The sequence below is a fragment of the Stegostoma tigrinum genome, chromosome 32, assembly GCF_030684315.1.
Source record: "Stegostoma tigrinum isolate sSteTig4 chromosome 32, sSteTig4.hap1, whole genome shotgun sequence".
Taxonomy (NCBI): Eukaryota; Metazoa; Chordata; class Chondrichthyes; order Orectolobiformes; family Stegostomatidae; genus Stegostoma; species Stegostoma tigrinum.
The window spans coordinates 17,796,466-17,812,511 of NC_081385.1; the positions used below are offsets into that span (position 1 = coordinate 17,796,466).

General features: G+C 39.3%; 1 protein-coding gene across 14 annotated transcripts in view; it reads right to left on the reverse strand.

Moving 5' to 3' along the window:
* The window catches only part of LOC125467077 (neural cell adhesion molecule 1), a 501,070-nt gene that overhangs the window by 31,167 nt on the left and 453,857 nt on the right, over positions 1-16,046 (reverse strand). The gene's annotated exons all lie outside the window — the stretch shown is intronic.

The window sequence follows — 16,046 nt, forward strand, 5'->3', positions numbered from 1 at the left end:
CCTCCCCACCTCTTAACTGAGCAACTTCTATTTCAAATGTGAATTTCAAGAGACACCTAGGGTGGCAAGGGCACACAATGTACTGTTGGAGTAGGAATTCCATGCACATCACCGGGAGTTTACAACATTTAAAAGACGCTAGGATAAGTACATGCATAGTTAGGGTTTGGAGGGATGTGGGCCAGGAGCAGGCAGGTGGGGCTAGTTTAGTTTGGGATTATGTTCAGCATGGACTGGTTGGACCGAAGGGTCTGTTTCTGTGCTGTGTGACTCTACAAGTGGTTCAGTAGCATAACTACTGGCTGAACTGGCTGAGTCCTACAGAACAGTTGCAAGACCGGGTGTCTGGAAGATGACGAGGGAACCAACAACAGGAAAATATCAAACTTTATTTCACTCTCACCAATCTATCTACTGCTGGGGTAACTGCCCACAACAGGAGTGACCATTGCACAGTGCTTGAAGAGTCAAAGTACCACTTTCACACTGAGGGCACACTTAACGTCGTGAAGCACTACTATAACCTGAAATACGAGAGATTATAAATGGATCTAGAAAATCAAAGTTAGACATCCATCAGGTGCAGTTCCCATCAACAGCAGCAGGACAGTATTCAATCACAATCTGTAACCATGAGGCCCTCATTCTACCATTACCACCAAGCTGGGAGAGCAAGGTTGGTTGAAAAATGGGTGTCGGAGGGCATGCCAGGTGTAGCACCTAGCACGCATAAAAATAAGGGTCAACATGGTAAACTTGCAATACAGGACTATGTGCAGCTTCAAATTCCACCCAGCACAGAGATACAGCCTTAGACTAAACATGGATAAGAGAGCTGAATTACAGTGGTGAGGTGATAGAAAGTGACTTTCACAGCAGGCCAGCATTTGACAGAGAATGGCACCAAGCTCTCCTAACAAAGGTGGGAGTCATTGCAAATTGGAGAAAGTTTTTCCACAGGTCACGGTCATAGCTAGGAGTAAGAAAGACGATCCTTACGATTGCAATTGTTGAAGGTTCATCATTTCAGTTCCAGAACATCACTGCAGGAGTTCCTTGGTTCAAGGCACAACTATCTTCATCCGGTTCATCAATGACCTTCCCTCCATCATCAGGTCAGAGCATCATTTATAACTCCTCAGATGATGGCGCAATCAACGTTCATTTATTCACATTATTGCAATACATCTTTAACTATAAACATGCAAATACCCATTTACTTACTCAGAAATCTTGCTGGCAAAACTGACATTTATTATCAATCCCAAGCTTCCCTGAAGTAGTGGTGGGCATTTAGATACAACAGCTGTGGTCCTCATCGTGATGGTGCTCCCACAATGTTGTTGTGGTTTTGATACAACTCAGCGACTTGCTGGGGACAGTTTGGAGAAGTTGAGAATTTAATCTCTTTCATATTTGAATACAGCCATATAAAAGGCAGGCAAAATAAGGACAGTAGGTTTATTTCTGTGAAAATCTTAGTAAACCAATTTTTAACAACAAACTCATCATTGCAAAGTTATTTCTACCTATGCCAGCTTTATGCTTCCAGATATGTTTTAAAGAAGTGAGTTAAACCTCCCAAAGAATTCGCCAAATGTCTTTTACCAGCACCTCTATCATCTAGAATAAGGACAGATGTCACATGGGAACACTGTCACCTGCAAACTCCTTTCTAGCGACATGTTGTCCTTCTGTTTTACTTCCTACGCTGGGAAGTAAACCTGCTCACTCACTATTGATTGGTAAAAATCCTGAGACTTCTTTCCCAAAATCCACATTAACTGCAGAAGTTCAAGACAGCAAAACTTTCAGGCTAGGTCTGGTTGGAATGCACATCACAAATTCAGGAACATGAATGGATTTTCTTCTATTGAGACAAAGATTTCAGTGTCTGCCATATAGCTACAGAAGACAGAGTATAGTGGTACAAGAATCCATCATCACTCCTCAAAGACAACTGGAGATGAGCACCAAATACTAGCTCCGCATATTCCCATGAAAGAATAAAGAAACAACAGAATTTGATCTAATTCACTGAATTATTAGTCTCAGTCTCTGGACTACTTGTGCAGTAACATTATTATTGTACAAATGTAGCCTTAAGCAAGTCTGCACTCAGAATAATTTACTTATGGTGTTGAAAAATCCCTTTATCAACAAAGATTTCTTCAGAGTCCTGGTGATTGTCAGAAAACAATTTAAATGAGAAAGGTAAACAGATGGGAAAGTGTGTCATAACAATTAATCTGGGCCACTTCCATGTTAATTAGCTATCATATTTCTGTGCTCATCTCAGTTTTCCCATTGGCTTGCTTATAGTTTACAACTCATTCACTAAGAAGCTGCAAAGCTGCGCACAAGAAAATAACTATGCCCACCAATTTTGAGCTATAATGATTTAGTGATTCAGGAAATGTTGTTGCTTTTATTAGATTCTATATTAGCTAATAAAGTATTAACAAGTTGGAGATGGAGCCAGAAAATTGTACAACATGAACAATCCTATGCCTATTCCTAGTGGGGCCTAGAGGGAAGACATCCAGCAAAAAAATACATTTATATTAGAGATTACACATGCTAATTCATTTCACGTATTTTAACTTCAGAGTTGAAACAAAATAAACTTAGATAATTTATGTCAACAAGGTGCCTCAAGTCAAAATGTCAAGGTTGTAACATAAAGGAACTGAAAATAAACAGGGAGCGTAAGACTGTAGTCACAATTATTTCACATAACATCAAAAGATTCAAATGTTTTCATTTTGAGCTAAAAGAATAAAAGCAAAAGAATGCTTTGATGATATCAGCAACAATGGGCTCCTTCCCTCTCATTCCCTTTCATTGATGTAAAATTTTATTGGATTTGGTGAACACAGCAGCATTGTGAAAACAATGGTGCAGAAATCCACACAGACAGAAAACAAGATACTGTGATGGATTTTTAAGATGAACCGAGCAGCACTAATATGGTTGCTGATTTACGATTAATGAGCTGACATAATTTAAGGATCTTCAGATTCATGGAAATTATCATTTAAAGAAATTTCAGAATTTACTACACTAAAGCTACAAACGATCAACTTTCAAGTAGTTCTTTAGGCTTCTTTGAACAATATTAACGTAAATGTGATGGTAAATGTTAAAAATTCTTACACTAAGTTAAAAGGTTTGTAGTGCATATCAAAGGTTAGGTCACTTCATCAAGAAAGAAAAAGAAAGCCAGAATTGTCAGATTCTGAATTCACTGACCATTTAAAACTTTCTGATTTAATGCTCCATCTCCATTCTGTACCATTATTCTTCAATACCACCCTGGTGTGCATATCTTTTTGTCGCTCCCTCACGACTGCAACTTTATAACATTACTTCGAATGTTACTTAAAATTCTACTTCTAATGGTGGTGAAACTTACATAATGATTGGAACTCCAACATTACAACAGAACATTTGTACTACCTGCTCATGACAAGCAGGTACAATCAATGAATACAACATTTTCCAGAATACACAAAAAATGAAATCAACAAACATATGGCAAACCCCTTAATCCAATCAATCAATCTCAACCAAGTTCACCTTCACAGATATAATGTCAAGAACTAGGTTTACATGCAGAGGTCTTACTTGCTAAGACTAATTCAACGAAACCTATAAATAATTTGACTGAATTCATGCATGGAGGTATCAGCCTGCTTTGGCTTTTGGCATTTAGGGTAGCTGGATGTGGGGGGAGAGAGGAGGACTTCTTTATTTCACTTTGGCCATGATTTTGCAGTCATAGTCACACCAAAAGTGTCAATGTTTATCTGAATGCTACAAACAACTTCTGAAGTTCACATATGCAAAGTAAAACATGGGAATCCAGAAAGAGCAATTGGTGATTCTACCCTTTTCCACTGAGTTCATAGTTTTAAGTTCCTGAAGATTAGAAATCACTGAAATGATGAAAGCATTCTCTTATTTACCAATAATCTCACTTGAAAAGACTTCAATAAATTACATTCTACTTAAAAAGAGATCAGTTAGGTTTGAAACATTGTGCTAAGTTTGTATTTACTGCTAAATAACCACTACAGCTTCAAAAAATATTATATGCGTACAACACCAAATTTCTCCATTTCAAGTATTTCGCATTTTATCCCAGCTTCTACCTTAACCCCATGTAAATGTTTATTTTGCTGTCTGTGAATGAATAAGAAGTGCATTTTACCTTCAGGTTGATCTGAAGTACATTTTATTGTGAGTACGACGAAACAGAAATTGCTGGAAAAGTTAAGTAGGTCTAGCAGCATCTGTGGAGATATGCTCCACAGATGCTGCTAGACCTGCTGAGCTTTTCCAGCAATTTCTGTTCTTGTTTTCGATTTACAACTATCACAGTTCTTTTGGTTTTTGTTGTTAGTGGCTGCTGATGTTGCATGTGGCATCGCTGTTGCTGTACATCTGGAGATCCTTTTTATTTTGTACTGGAACCCATACAAATCAATTAATAAGCCAATCAAAATCAAGAATGGCAAAATCTAAGACACACAAAGTTAGATCTTTCTGGACAATGTTCTTAAAAGGTTAATATACAGCACAATGGCTTCAGTGGTGACCATCAAATCTGGGCCAATACTGGATCCTGAAGGCTAGAATAAGACAGATCATGTCTATTACTCAAAATGAATGCTGGGATTCCTCATCATTCTATATTATGATGTATTATAAAGGATCAATTTTTGGTTTCATACTATGTGATGAAGACATATTCTGCAGCTGTGAAACAAAAATGCTACACATCCCTTTGAAATAAAGGGATTTCCGAATAGAATACAATTTAATACAGATAAATTAAATCAAATTAATTGCAATCTTGTTACAATCACAGCACCCAAATTCAAAATCAGATGCATTAACCAAAGGCTTAAGCAAACCATTATCCCTCAATAATTCAATGATGCTTTGTTAATTACAACTGGCACTGAGAAGGTAGAAAAATGTCAATCATATATAATACTCAGTAAGCCTTTTCAAATTTTATATAACTTAAGATTTGCCCAGACCTATTCGTGAAACAGAATAACAACTTCTAGAGCGCAACATGTTAACTTTGATTTTTCACTCATGCCAGCTTTGTTCACATCTGATAAACAAAAACATTTCAGTCACTAATCAAGACATCGTGAATTGCATTACTAGGATTAATTAGGTGTCATGGATCTATTTGAATAATTAATGCTTTGTCTTCTAAATCGAAAAGAAAAATCCATTTTATCTCCCCAGGTGAACAACTTTCTGACCTCACCAATCTCAACCTATCTCAAGATGCAAACAATCAACAATACTACATCAGACATTTGCCTGCATTGAGAACAAAATGGAATTTATTTAACTTAGTAAGTGAGAAAAATCTCAGGTCTTATATGGATAAATGGTATGTTACTATGGCTCGTCCTGAACAACAGACAACTTTGTAGTCTCTACTTATTAACCCTGTGTATTACTTCATAATAGAAAAACAAAACGTTACAGACGAGGCATCACCTAAGTTGATTACGCACACATTCATTGCTTGATGCCTCTCTATTCATTATGGAAATCTTAGAAATGTACGGCCTGATTCAAACATTTGGGCTGCATGACTAGAAGGATGTGACAGCCTATTTTAGACGATTAGCATGTTTAAAAGGTCACACATAATGCCTCACCTCTATTTTGATACACGTGTAGCTGTCGAGTGAACATAATGAGAAAATAAGTTCAAAGAATACACTGACACTACTTGCATCTAATAATAGGCCAACAAAAACAATATATTAATTGGAAACAATTACATTACAACGTGTAGCTTTTATGTTTTAAAATGTTGCCAGAACTGATTTAATAGTCTACAATGATGAAAATAATCTTCTTTATTATTCAGTCTTGAGATGTGGGCATTGCTGGCTAGACATCCCTAACTGCCTCAAAGTAAGGGTTGCTTGTTGGGCCATTACAAGGCCAATTGAGAATCATCTACATTGTTGAGTGTCAAGTCACATGTAGACCAGACTCATTAAGAATAGCAGATTTCCTTCCCTAAAGGGCACAGTGAACAATTATTATCCAGACAATCAATGGTGGTTTCACAGCAGCTGTTACCAAATTAAATTTGTATTCCAGATTTTATTATTGCATGTTAAATCTGGCCAACTGCCAGTGAAAAGATGCCAATGGATCACTAGGTTTGTGCGATGAGGGAAGAAAGTTTGAATGAAGCAGAATACTATCCACCTGACTAAAGACATCACTGGCATGACCTGGTGAGTTATAGTGCTGTGGAACACCTATTAGCTTTCCCATACTGTTTAACTTGCAGTTAATACAGATTGTGCCAGATGGCAGAACTAAGAGAAGATTTGATGCAATTGACTACGGCGTTTATTTTTGGCAGTTAATGTAATGAACTGCCAAGCAAAGGAAAAGGATTACCTCCTGTCAAATGTTATGGAAATAAAACATCTCCAAGAAGGTGGCGGAAATCTCCAACAATGCAATTTTTTGAGTTACGAAGCTCATTTAATCTGAAGGTGTCTTCTTTGCATTTTAACCTTATCATTTAATATTAATGAGTATGTTTTATAGCTTGGCAAGTACTGAAGGGAGGACTGTTATTAATAAATTTATGATCACTCGAAAGCAATATATGAGGCAATAAAGCTTATTTCAACTTATTCTCAGACTTTTGATGTCAGATGTGGCTCAGTGATAGCATTCCAACCTTTCATTTAGAAGTTTAAGGTATCAAACCACACTCCACATTTAACATCATTTCATCTTATGAAGAAGCAACACTCCACAAGCTTGTGATTTCAAATAAATCTGTTGGACTATAACCTTTGTCCACTGCGGTCCAACACTGGCATCGCCATATCACATTAAGCATTTAGAACCGGTCTACTGCACATTAACAAGTGAAAGCTGCACTGGTTGCAGATATTATTTCTTGGATGAGATGTTTAACCAAGATCCAAGTCTGTTCTCAGGTGGATAAAACATTGAAGAGCAGCAGAGTTCATATAGTACACTGACCAACTTGTATCTCAACAAATTTGACCAAACAGATTGTACAATCATTTATTACATGCCTGTGTGTGGATGCCTAATGTAAAAACTGGCTATGGTTTTTACACTGCAATAGTGATTAAACTTCAGATATACCTCTTTGGCTGTAAAGCACCCTGGAATTGTAAAAATCACAATATGTAAAATGCAAATGCCTTCTCAATCATCGAAAGGAAATCTAAGTTATCGTATCTTGCATATCTTAAATGTTTGGACCAGAATTTGAATATAATTGAAGTTGCGTCCTAAGTACCTCAGCCAATGAAGGAAATGTCAGCATCAAAAATGGCTGGGTGTTGGGGGGTGTGAGCTGGTGGTAATATATACATGTTGCATTGGACTCTTGTTCTATCAGGTAATGAGAGTTAAAATTCCTTATGTTCCTAGCCTCTGACCGAATTGCACATTCTTAACAAGTATATTTAGTTGCCTATATTCATCTCATTTGACCTTTCCAGTAACATATTTTACAGATAGTGATTTCTCAGTTTGTGATACTGTGTGTCTTTGCAACTGCTGTGAAAATGGAAAATTAAAAACTGGATCCTGATTTTCTGCCTTATAAATCCCAAAAACAGAAATGCCAGGCAGAAGATCCAGGATTGTTTGATACACAGCATATAAGGATCTCCTTTACAGTAAACATATATCCATATTTAAAGGCATTCTGAGTTAAGAGCAGCTAAAACAATTTGTGCTTTATAAACATGCATCTCATTCTCAAGGTACGAACTGTCAATAATTCCAGCAATTATTGCCTCCTTGAATTCAGGTGAATTCCTGAATCAAAGAAGGTGTTCTCACAGCGTCGTTAGATAGGGAATTCCAGAGTTTTGACCCTCTTATGAAGGAATGGGGACATATTTTGAGATTAGACTGGACTGTGACACAGCAGAGGGTGTAGGTGATTGCTGTCCTCTGCACATGTGCCCTATTCTTTTATAGATGTTGAAGACTGTGGTCTGGGGAGGTATTTTTAAACAAGCCTCAGCAAGTTACTTCAGTGTATGCTCCAGATCATACAAATTACAACTATAGTATGCCACTGCCTGTAGTGGGAACCAGGCAGCACATCATGCAGGTTACAAATTTCTTTTTCCTATATTTATTTATTCAGGGATATGGACATTGCTAGATAGTCCAGCATTTGATGCCCACCCATAATTGCTGTTGACCTTGGGCAGTTAACAGACAACCATATTACTAAGGATATGGAGTCACATTTTGGCCAGATCAGATAAGAATGGAAGCTTTCCTAGAGAACACTAGTGATCCAGATGGCAGAAATCAGGGCAGGACTTATACATTTAATGGTAAGGCCCTGGAGAGTCTCAAGAGTTCATAGTTCCTTGAAAGTGGAGTAGCAGGTAGACAGGGTGGTGAGGGCAGTGTTTTGTACACTTGCCTTTATTGGTCAATGCACTGAATGTAGAAGTCAGGATGTCATATTGCAGCTGTGCAGGACATTGGTTAGGTCACTTTTGGAATAAAAACCAAAAGATCTGTGGATGCTGTAAATCAGGAACATAAACAGAAGTTACTGGAAAAGCTCAGCAGGCCTAGCAGCATCTGTGAAGTAAATAAAGTTAATGTTTCGGGTCCAGTGACCCTTCCAGGCCGGAAATATTAACTCTTTTTCTCTTCACAGATGCTGCTAGGCTTGCTGAGCTTTTCTAGCAACTTCTGTTTTTGTTCCATTTTTGGAATACTGTGTTTAATTCTGGTCTCCCTGCTATAGGAAAGATGTTGTGAAACTTGAGAGGGTTCAGAAAATATTTACAAGGATGTTGCCCGGGTTGGAGGGTTTGATCTAAACGGAGAGGATGAACAGTCTGGGGCTAGTTTCCCTGCAGCAAGGAAAGCTGAGGGGTGTCCTTAGCGAGGTTTATAAAATCATGAGGGGCATGGATAGGGTAAATAGGCAGGGTCTTTTCCCTGGGGTGGGCGAGTCCAAAACTCGATGGCAATGCTTATGAAATTTGTAGCCTGCGAGATCTTCTGCCTGACCTCCACAACAGCTGTAGTTTGCATGATCTGGAACATGTACTGAGGCAATTCATCGAGGCTTGTTAAAAGAATCCCAAGGCGTTTTGTGCATATAATAGAAGAAAGAGGGTAGCAAGGGAACGAGCAGGCCCACTCAAGGACAAAGGAGGCAAGTTATATGTTGTGTCACAGGAAGTGGAAGAGATCCAAAGGAGTACTTTGTATTGCTCTTCACCAAGAAGGACATGACAATGTTGAGGCCAGGGCTGAGTGTGTAAATATTCCACAGAATGTCATATATTGAAGGAAGTTTGGTTATCCTAGAGTGCAGTAAGGTAGATAAGTTCCCAGGGCCAGATGGGATCTATGCCAGGTTTACGCGAGGCGCAAGGGAAGAAACAGCTGGGGCATTAGCAGATCCTCTTTGAGCACAGATGAGATTCCAGAGGAGTGGAGATTAACCAATATTGTTTTCTTGTTTAAGAAAGGAAGTAGGGATAATCCAGGAATTTATAGGCCAGTGAGCCTGATGTCTGTAGTGGGGAAGCTCTTGGAGAAGATACTGAGGGACAAGATATACACACATTTGGAAGAAAACTAACTAGTTAGTGACAGGCAGCATGGTTTTGTGTGGGGATGGTCATGTTTCACCAACTTGATTGATTTTTTTGAAGAGATGACAAAGATAACGGAAGGGCTGTGGATGTAGTTTATATGGACTTCTGTAAGGCATTTGATAAAGTCCCACATGGTAGATTGGTACAAAAACTAAAATCACATGGGATTCGGGGTGGGCTGGCTAGATAGACACAAAACTGACTTGGTCACAAATGGCAAGAGGTTAGCAGTGGCAAGGCGTTTTTCAGAATGGAGATGGTAACTAGTGGTGTTCCACAGGGATCGGTTTTGGGCCCTCTGATGTTTGTAGTATATATAAATGATCTGGAGGCAAATGTGGGTGGTCTGATTGGTAATTCTGCTGAGGATACAAACATTGGTGGAGTGGCTGATGCTGCTGACGATTGTGAAAGGACACAGCAGGATTCAGATAGATTGGTGACTTGGACACAGAAATGGCAGATGGATTTTAATCTGGACAAATGCAAGGTGATGCATTTTGGAGGATCAAATTTAGGTGTGACTTATACTGTAAATGGCAGAACCCTTAGGGACATGAACATACAGATGGATCTGGGTGTGCAGATCCACAGTTCCCTCATAGCGGCCATACAAGTGGCCAAGGTGCTTAAGAAGGCATATGGCATGCTTGCCTTCATCAGCCAGGGCATGGAGTACAAGAACCGACAAAACATGTTGCAGCTATACAAAACCTTTGTTAGGCCGCATTTGGAGTATTATGTGCAATTTGCTCATACTTGTTAGTTTAAGGGAGACTAGTTAAATTGGGTCCAAAGTTCATCTGGGTCTAGCAGAAAGGTATCCACAAGTGAAGTGATCAGTTTTGAAATTAACCTTGTTGTAACCAACTGAGGGAGCAGGGGAATAAAGGGAGGGACGTGTCCTCATCAGGGCGCTTAACAATTTGGGGTGAAACTTTTGAAATCCTAACAAGTTGCAGAACATCAGCTGTAGAGATAACAGCCTCCAGCAGGTGGGTCCCTGTAGAATACCCAGTTTCGGACCTTCTTTCATAGCCACAGCAGTTCTTCAACTGCAGCAGAGGGTGTCTGATCAATGGTGACTCCCAGGATGTTAATGGATTGAATAATAATAGCACCATTGAATGTTGGGAGGAGGTGATTTAACACCCTTTTATAAAAGGATGGTAAGCATTTAGTGCTCTTTTGGCTCTGAACTGGATATTGTTTATGACTTGCTACATGTAAGCATGGGCTAATTCCTTAGTTGTGGAATCGTGAACAGATCTGAACACTGGACAATTGTTGGTCAACCTGACCTTGTGGTGCTTTGTCATTCACAAAACAGCTGAATACAGGTGGACCCAATGCACAGGCCAGGAGAATGCCTGCAGTGCTGTCCTGGGGCGAAAAATTTGGCCTGGAACTGCAAGTATTACCTTTCTTTCTGCTTGGTATAAGTGCAGCCACTGGACTCTTTACCCATTTCCATGACTTTTGGCAGAGCCCCTCAGTTTAATGCAGCTTTGAAATCAAGGGCAGTAACTCTCACCACACTTGACAACTCAGTCCCTTGTCCATGTCTGGACAAAGACTGTAATACAATCTGGAGATCAGTGGCCCTAAAGGAATCCAAACTCAGCATTGATAAGCAAGTGCCCCTTGATGGCCATCCTTCCATCATTTTGCTGATGACCGAAAACAGGCTGACAAGGTAGTAATCGGCTGCCTTGGATTTCACTTGTTTTTGTGGACAGGACATACCTGGGAAACTGCTTATGTTTTTGGGTAAAAGGCAGTGATGCAACTGCAGTACAATTATTAACTAAGGGTGCAGCTAGTTCTGGAGAAAAAAACAAGTTATCAGAGCCACAAATGGAACTTTATACAGAGTTAAATTTTTTGTTGCATCCTGTTGCTTCACATCATGCAAACTGAATTAAATAAGTGAAGACTAATATCTGTGATGCTGCATAGTCAGTTCTTAGGTGACAGCAATTAGTTACTTGGCATTAATGGGTGAAGATGATTGTTGACACTTTCTCCTTGTCCTTTATGCACCTGTGCCATGTTGTATTCATCACTGAGGATGCTTGGAGAATCCTACTTGGCTAAATTGCCTAATGATCTACTATTATTCATGTACAATTTATTGTAAACTTACTACTGAAGCATATCTTGCAGAGCTTCCTGTATGCAATTTTGTATTCCATAATAGAGGAGGACTGGTCACCAGAAGGGTTGGTCACCATAGTGGATGGCTGAGGAGTGAGGGACGTGCCAGTCCATGGTATTATCGACAATGGCGGGATACAATTGTGCTTGCTTTGAATGGCCCAAATGCCTCATAGATCTCAAGATTTGAGATTTTAGACCATTCCTAATGCGATGGCAATACCTCACAACATGATGGAGGGAGTCCTCAAATCTTATGACAAGACAATATGGCAGGCATCCCTCCCAGTACCGTGACCTACAGCTAGAATAGTAAGTACACAGTAGATTATTCCCTCACCTTCTTTAAATCAGCATCTGTCAAAGTCCAAACTAGTAGGCGTGTCTGCCTGGAGACAGGCAGCACTACTGAATCACTAGTTGACACCAAAGACCAACATTGAGGGCTGTTGTCTCTTACTACTCTTATATTTTTCCAAGTGATATTCAACATAAAGCATTACTAATTCATCAGCTAAAGGAGTGCAATAGGTGGAATCAGCAAGAGCTTTCACTGTTCATCTTTGACTTGTAAAGGAGGCTTCATGGGATTCTAAATCATTGTTGAAAACTCAAAAACCCCCGTCTAACAGTGTGCAATTGGTAGGTTTGTCTGATTGGTGTGACTTTTCACACCCAGGGATGGTGTTTGAGGAACCTGCGATATTGAATGATTGTTATAGTTCTTCCTTAATGAATCATATTCTCCTGTCCGGCAGTGATCCTTCCCGATTCAGTCACATGATCAACTGCAGCATGTTCCAAGGTTCCAGGTTTAGCCTTTTCACATTCCCAATCTGCCCCTAAATGTCCCAATATGCTGATTTGATATGTAACTTTAATAATTGTTTGGCACTATCATGTGCCATTTCATCATTTTTCATTAAGTGAATAAAGCTTATATTTGAAAATAAGGAAAAGTACCTGCAGGGAGTCATTCGGTTAATGAGTCTGTACCATCGTTCAACTAGATCATGATTGATGTCGCACCTTAACTCCACTTTGCACTACCCTCAACTCATCCCCAGATGACAAAAGACAGAAATTAGTCTAAAGAAGAAAAAGAATGTTTAAGACTGGTGTCAGGTAGTGACGATAACGGAGAACAAAGCTGAAATAAGGGAGGATAAAAAAAAGAGAAGGTGGATTAAAAAAAGGCTGGCAGTGAACATAGAGAAATTCCAATATCTTCAATAATCACGGAAGTAGTGAAGGTGTAGTAAAAGGAGAAGCATGGCTGAGGATTTACACATAAGAGGCATGGCTAAGGCTTTAAATGAAAACCTGCTATCTGTCTTTACCTACGATGGCAGATCTTTCCTGGACCAGTGACAGAAGAGAAAACCCAGTGGCTAGAAGGGTTTAAAAATTGATGTGGAAGGAAGTGAGCATGGAAATTGAACAGGCACAGGTAATAATCTTTCAATATTCCCTAGATTTGGGGATGGTTGAAGAGGATTGGCGACTTACGAACTTTATGCCCTTGTTTAAATTGAGCTTATAAAGATTAGTTTGTAATTGTCAGGCCTCTCAGTTAACTTCAGTGGTGAGAAAATTTTTAGAAACAATTATTTTGGACAAAGTGAATTGTCATATGCATTGAGTGTTGGTTAATTCAGAGAAGTCAGCACGGATTTGCTAAGGGAAAATTATGTTCAATTAACCTGGTGTTTTTCAAAGAGGTAACAGACAGGATTGATGGACAACCAGAAGGAATCAGGTGCAGTGCCACATGGCAGACATGAGAGGAGTTATAGCTCAAGAAGTGAAAGGAACTGTATCTACATGGACAAACGTGGGCTTGCACACTGAAAACAAAAAGCAATTATCTTTAGGCTGTGAGATGGTTTTGGGAGTTCTTCACGTTTCAGTATTGAGATCTTTGCTTTTCCTGATGAATATAAATGCTCTAGAATTTACTGAGCAGGATGCTCTTTCAACGTTTGCAAATGACACAGACCTTAAGAAAATTATAAATCTGTGATAAAGGAAGTGCAGAACTTGAAAAGGACACAGACATATTAGTGAAATGGGTGAATTGGTTGAAGATGAACTTCAATGCAGAGGGGTGCGAAATGAAACACTTTGATACAAAGGACGTGGACAAGCAGTATAAACTAAAAAGTATTACTCTAAAGGGTATGCAGCTGCAGAAAGACTGGATGTATATTTGTTCATAATTTATTAAAAGATGAATGAAAAATGTATTTTAGGCTTCGTTAATAAACGCATACAGTACAAAAGCAATCTTTTAGAAAATTCAAAAGAATTAGACCTCAGCTGGAGTACTGTGTATAGCTTTGGATACCATATTTTCAGAATAATTTCAGGGAGTGCAGAAGAGTATTAGGAGAATGCTCTCAGTCCTTTGGTTGTGAACATAAACTGGAGAGATTGGAATTGTTCTCTTTGGGCAGAAGGCTGAGGGAAAACTCAACTGAGATTTCAAAATCATGAGCCATCTGTACAGAATAAACTGCTCCAGCTCATAAAAATATTATGACTGCGCCCTCTGATTCTCAAAGAGTTTTGCAAAAGAAACGAAAGCAAATTGAGGAAAATAGAGTGACTCTGGAAATACACTACCTGGATTTGTGATTGAGGCACGTTCAATTGAGACATTCCAGATGGCGTTAGATAACCATTTAAATACAAGTGAAGGGAGAAGACAGGGGTTTGGCACTACAAAAAAGTGCACAGAGAACTAGAGCAGCCCTGATGGGCTGAAAGGCCTCCTTCTGCACAGCCATAATTCTGTGAATTCCATTAGTACTCAAATATCGATGGACAATTGTCTTCAATACACTCCGCACCTGAGCATCCACTGCCCTATGGTAAATAATTCCAACAATTCCTTTGTGCGATGAAATTTTTGTGTCACTGTCAAAACTTCTTAATTGGAGACTGTGGCGTTTGGGCAGAATTTTCCATGAGCTAGCCCGTGGCTTTTCGGCAGAGGAGAACCCTGGGCGGCTTCCCTCCCTATCCACCTGACTTCCAGCTGTCTGTAATTTTACCAGCGATGCAATCTAAGAGATGGGGGAAGCCAAGTGAGGTTCGGGGTGGACCATCTACTATCAACCCAATCGAGGCTCTCAGTTTAAGAGCTGCTTCCTGCCCAGCCTCAACTTTGAGACTATGGTGAGGAGTTCATGGATTGGCGAGTAGAGAAACTGCCACGATACACAGCAGTCCATCCACATGGATCTCCAGCCCCCTGTTCATAAACCAGGATGCCAATTTCCTTCAGTCTGACTCGCTGGTGCTTACAAAGAGAAATCCTCTGCAAAGGCTGGTGCAATTCAGCCCTAAATTCTAGTCAAGAGGGTCAATTTTTAAACATAGAAAAATGCCACTGACTTTAACATCTGGACTATACAGTAGGATAGACAAAATAACTAATTCCATTCTTTTTGCATGAAAATGTCATGAGGCGAACTAAATTTAACTGTGTGGGCATGTCATTATCGAAATAAATTCAAAGCTTTAAACATTTGGCAAGTATACATATGAAACATCTGTCAAGTGCGTACTTCATGTTGCAATAAATTTCTGAGGAACTATTACTTTGTTAGCAGGAACCTGATGCAGTACATTTCAAAGCTTTCCCCAAGTTAATGCGAAAAAGGTCTCATTGATAATTAAGGCTAACACAACTTTATAGTTAGAAAGATCAGTACAATTTTAACAATACTCACATGTTTGGATGAAAATTCCTCTTTTTATAACCATAATTAAACATTTAAGGATGTGCATATTATGCTCCTGCCAGTCATGAATGCTGAAAAATAGCAGAGCATAAGCACTTGAATCCCCCCCCCCCCCCCCCCCCGAAAGAAGGGTCCAGACCTGAAATGTTAACTTTCCTGTTCCTCTGATGCTGCCTGGCCTGTTGTGTTCCTCCAGCTCCACATTGTGTTATCTCTGACTCCAGCATCTGCAGTTCTTGCTATCTCTGAGTGCCAACTAAGAATCTTTTCAAATCATTTCATGAAATATGGAACATAGTTTTTCTAAACAGAACAAATGCATGACATTGTTTGCATAGAATATTAAAAATAATTGCCAACTTGTCACTTTTAAATGAGTTGCTCAATGCGTTGAAATATCACACAGAGAAATGGGGAATACCAATAACAATTGTATCCCAAGTTTCTA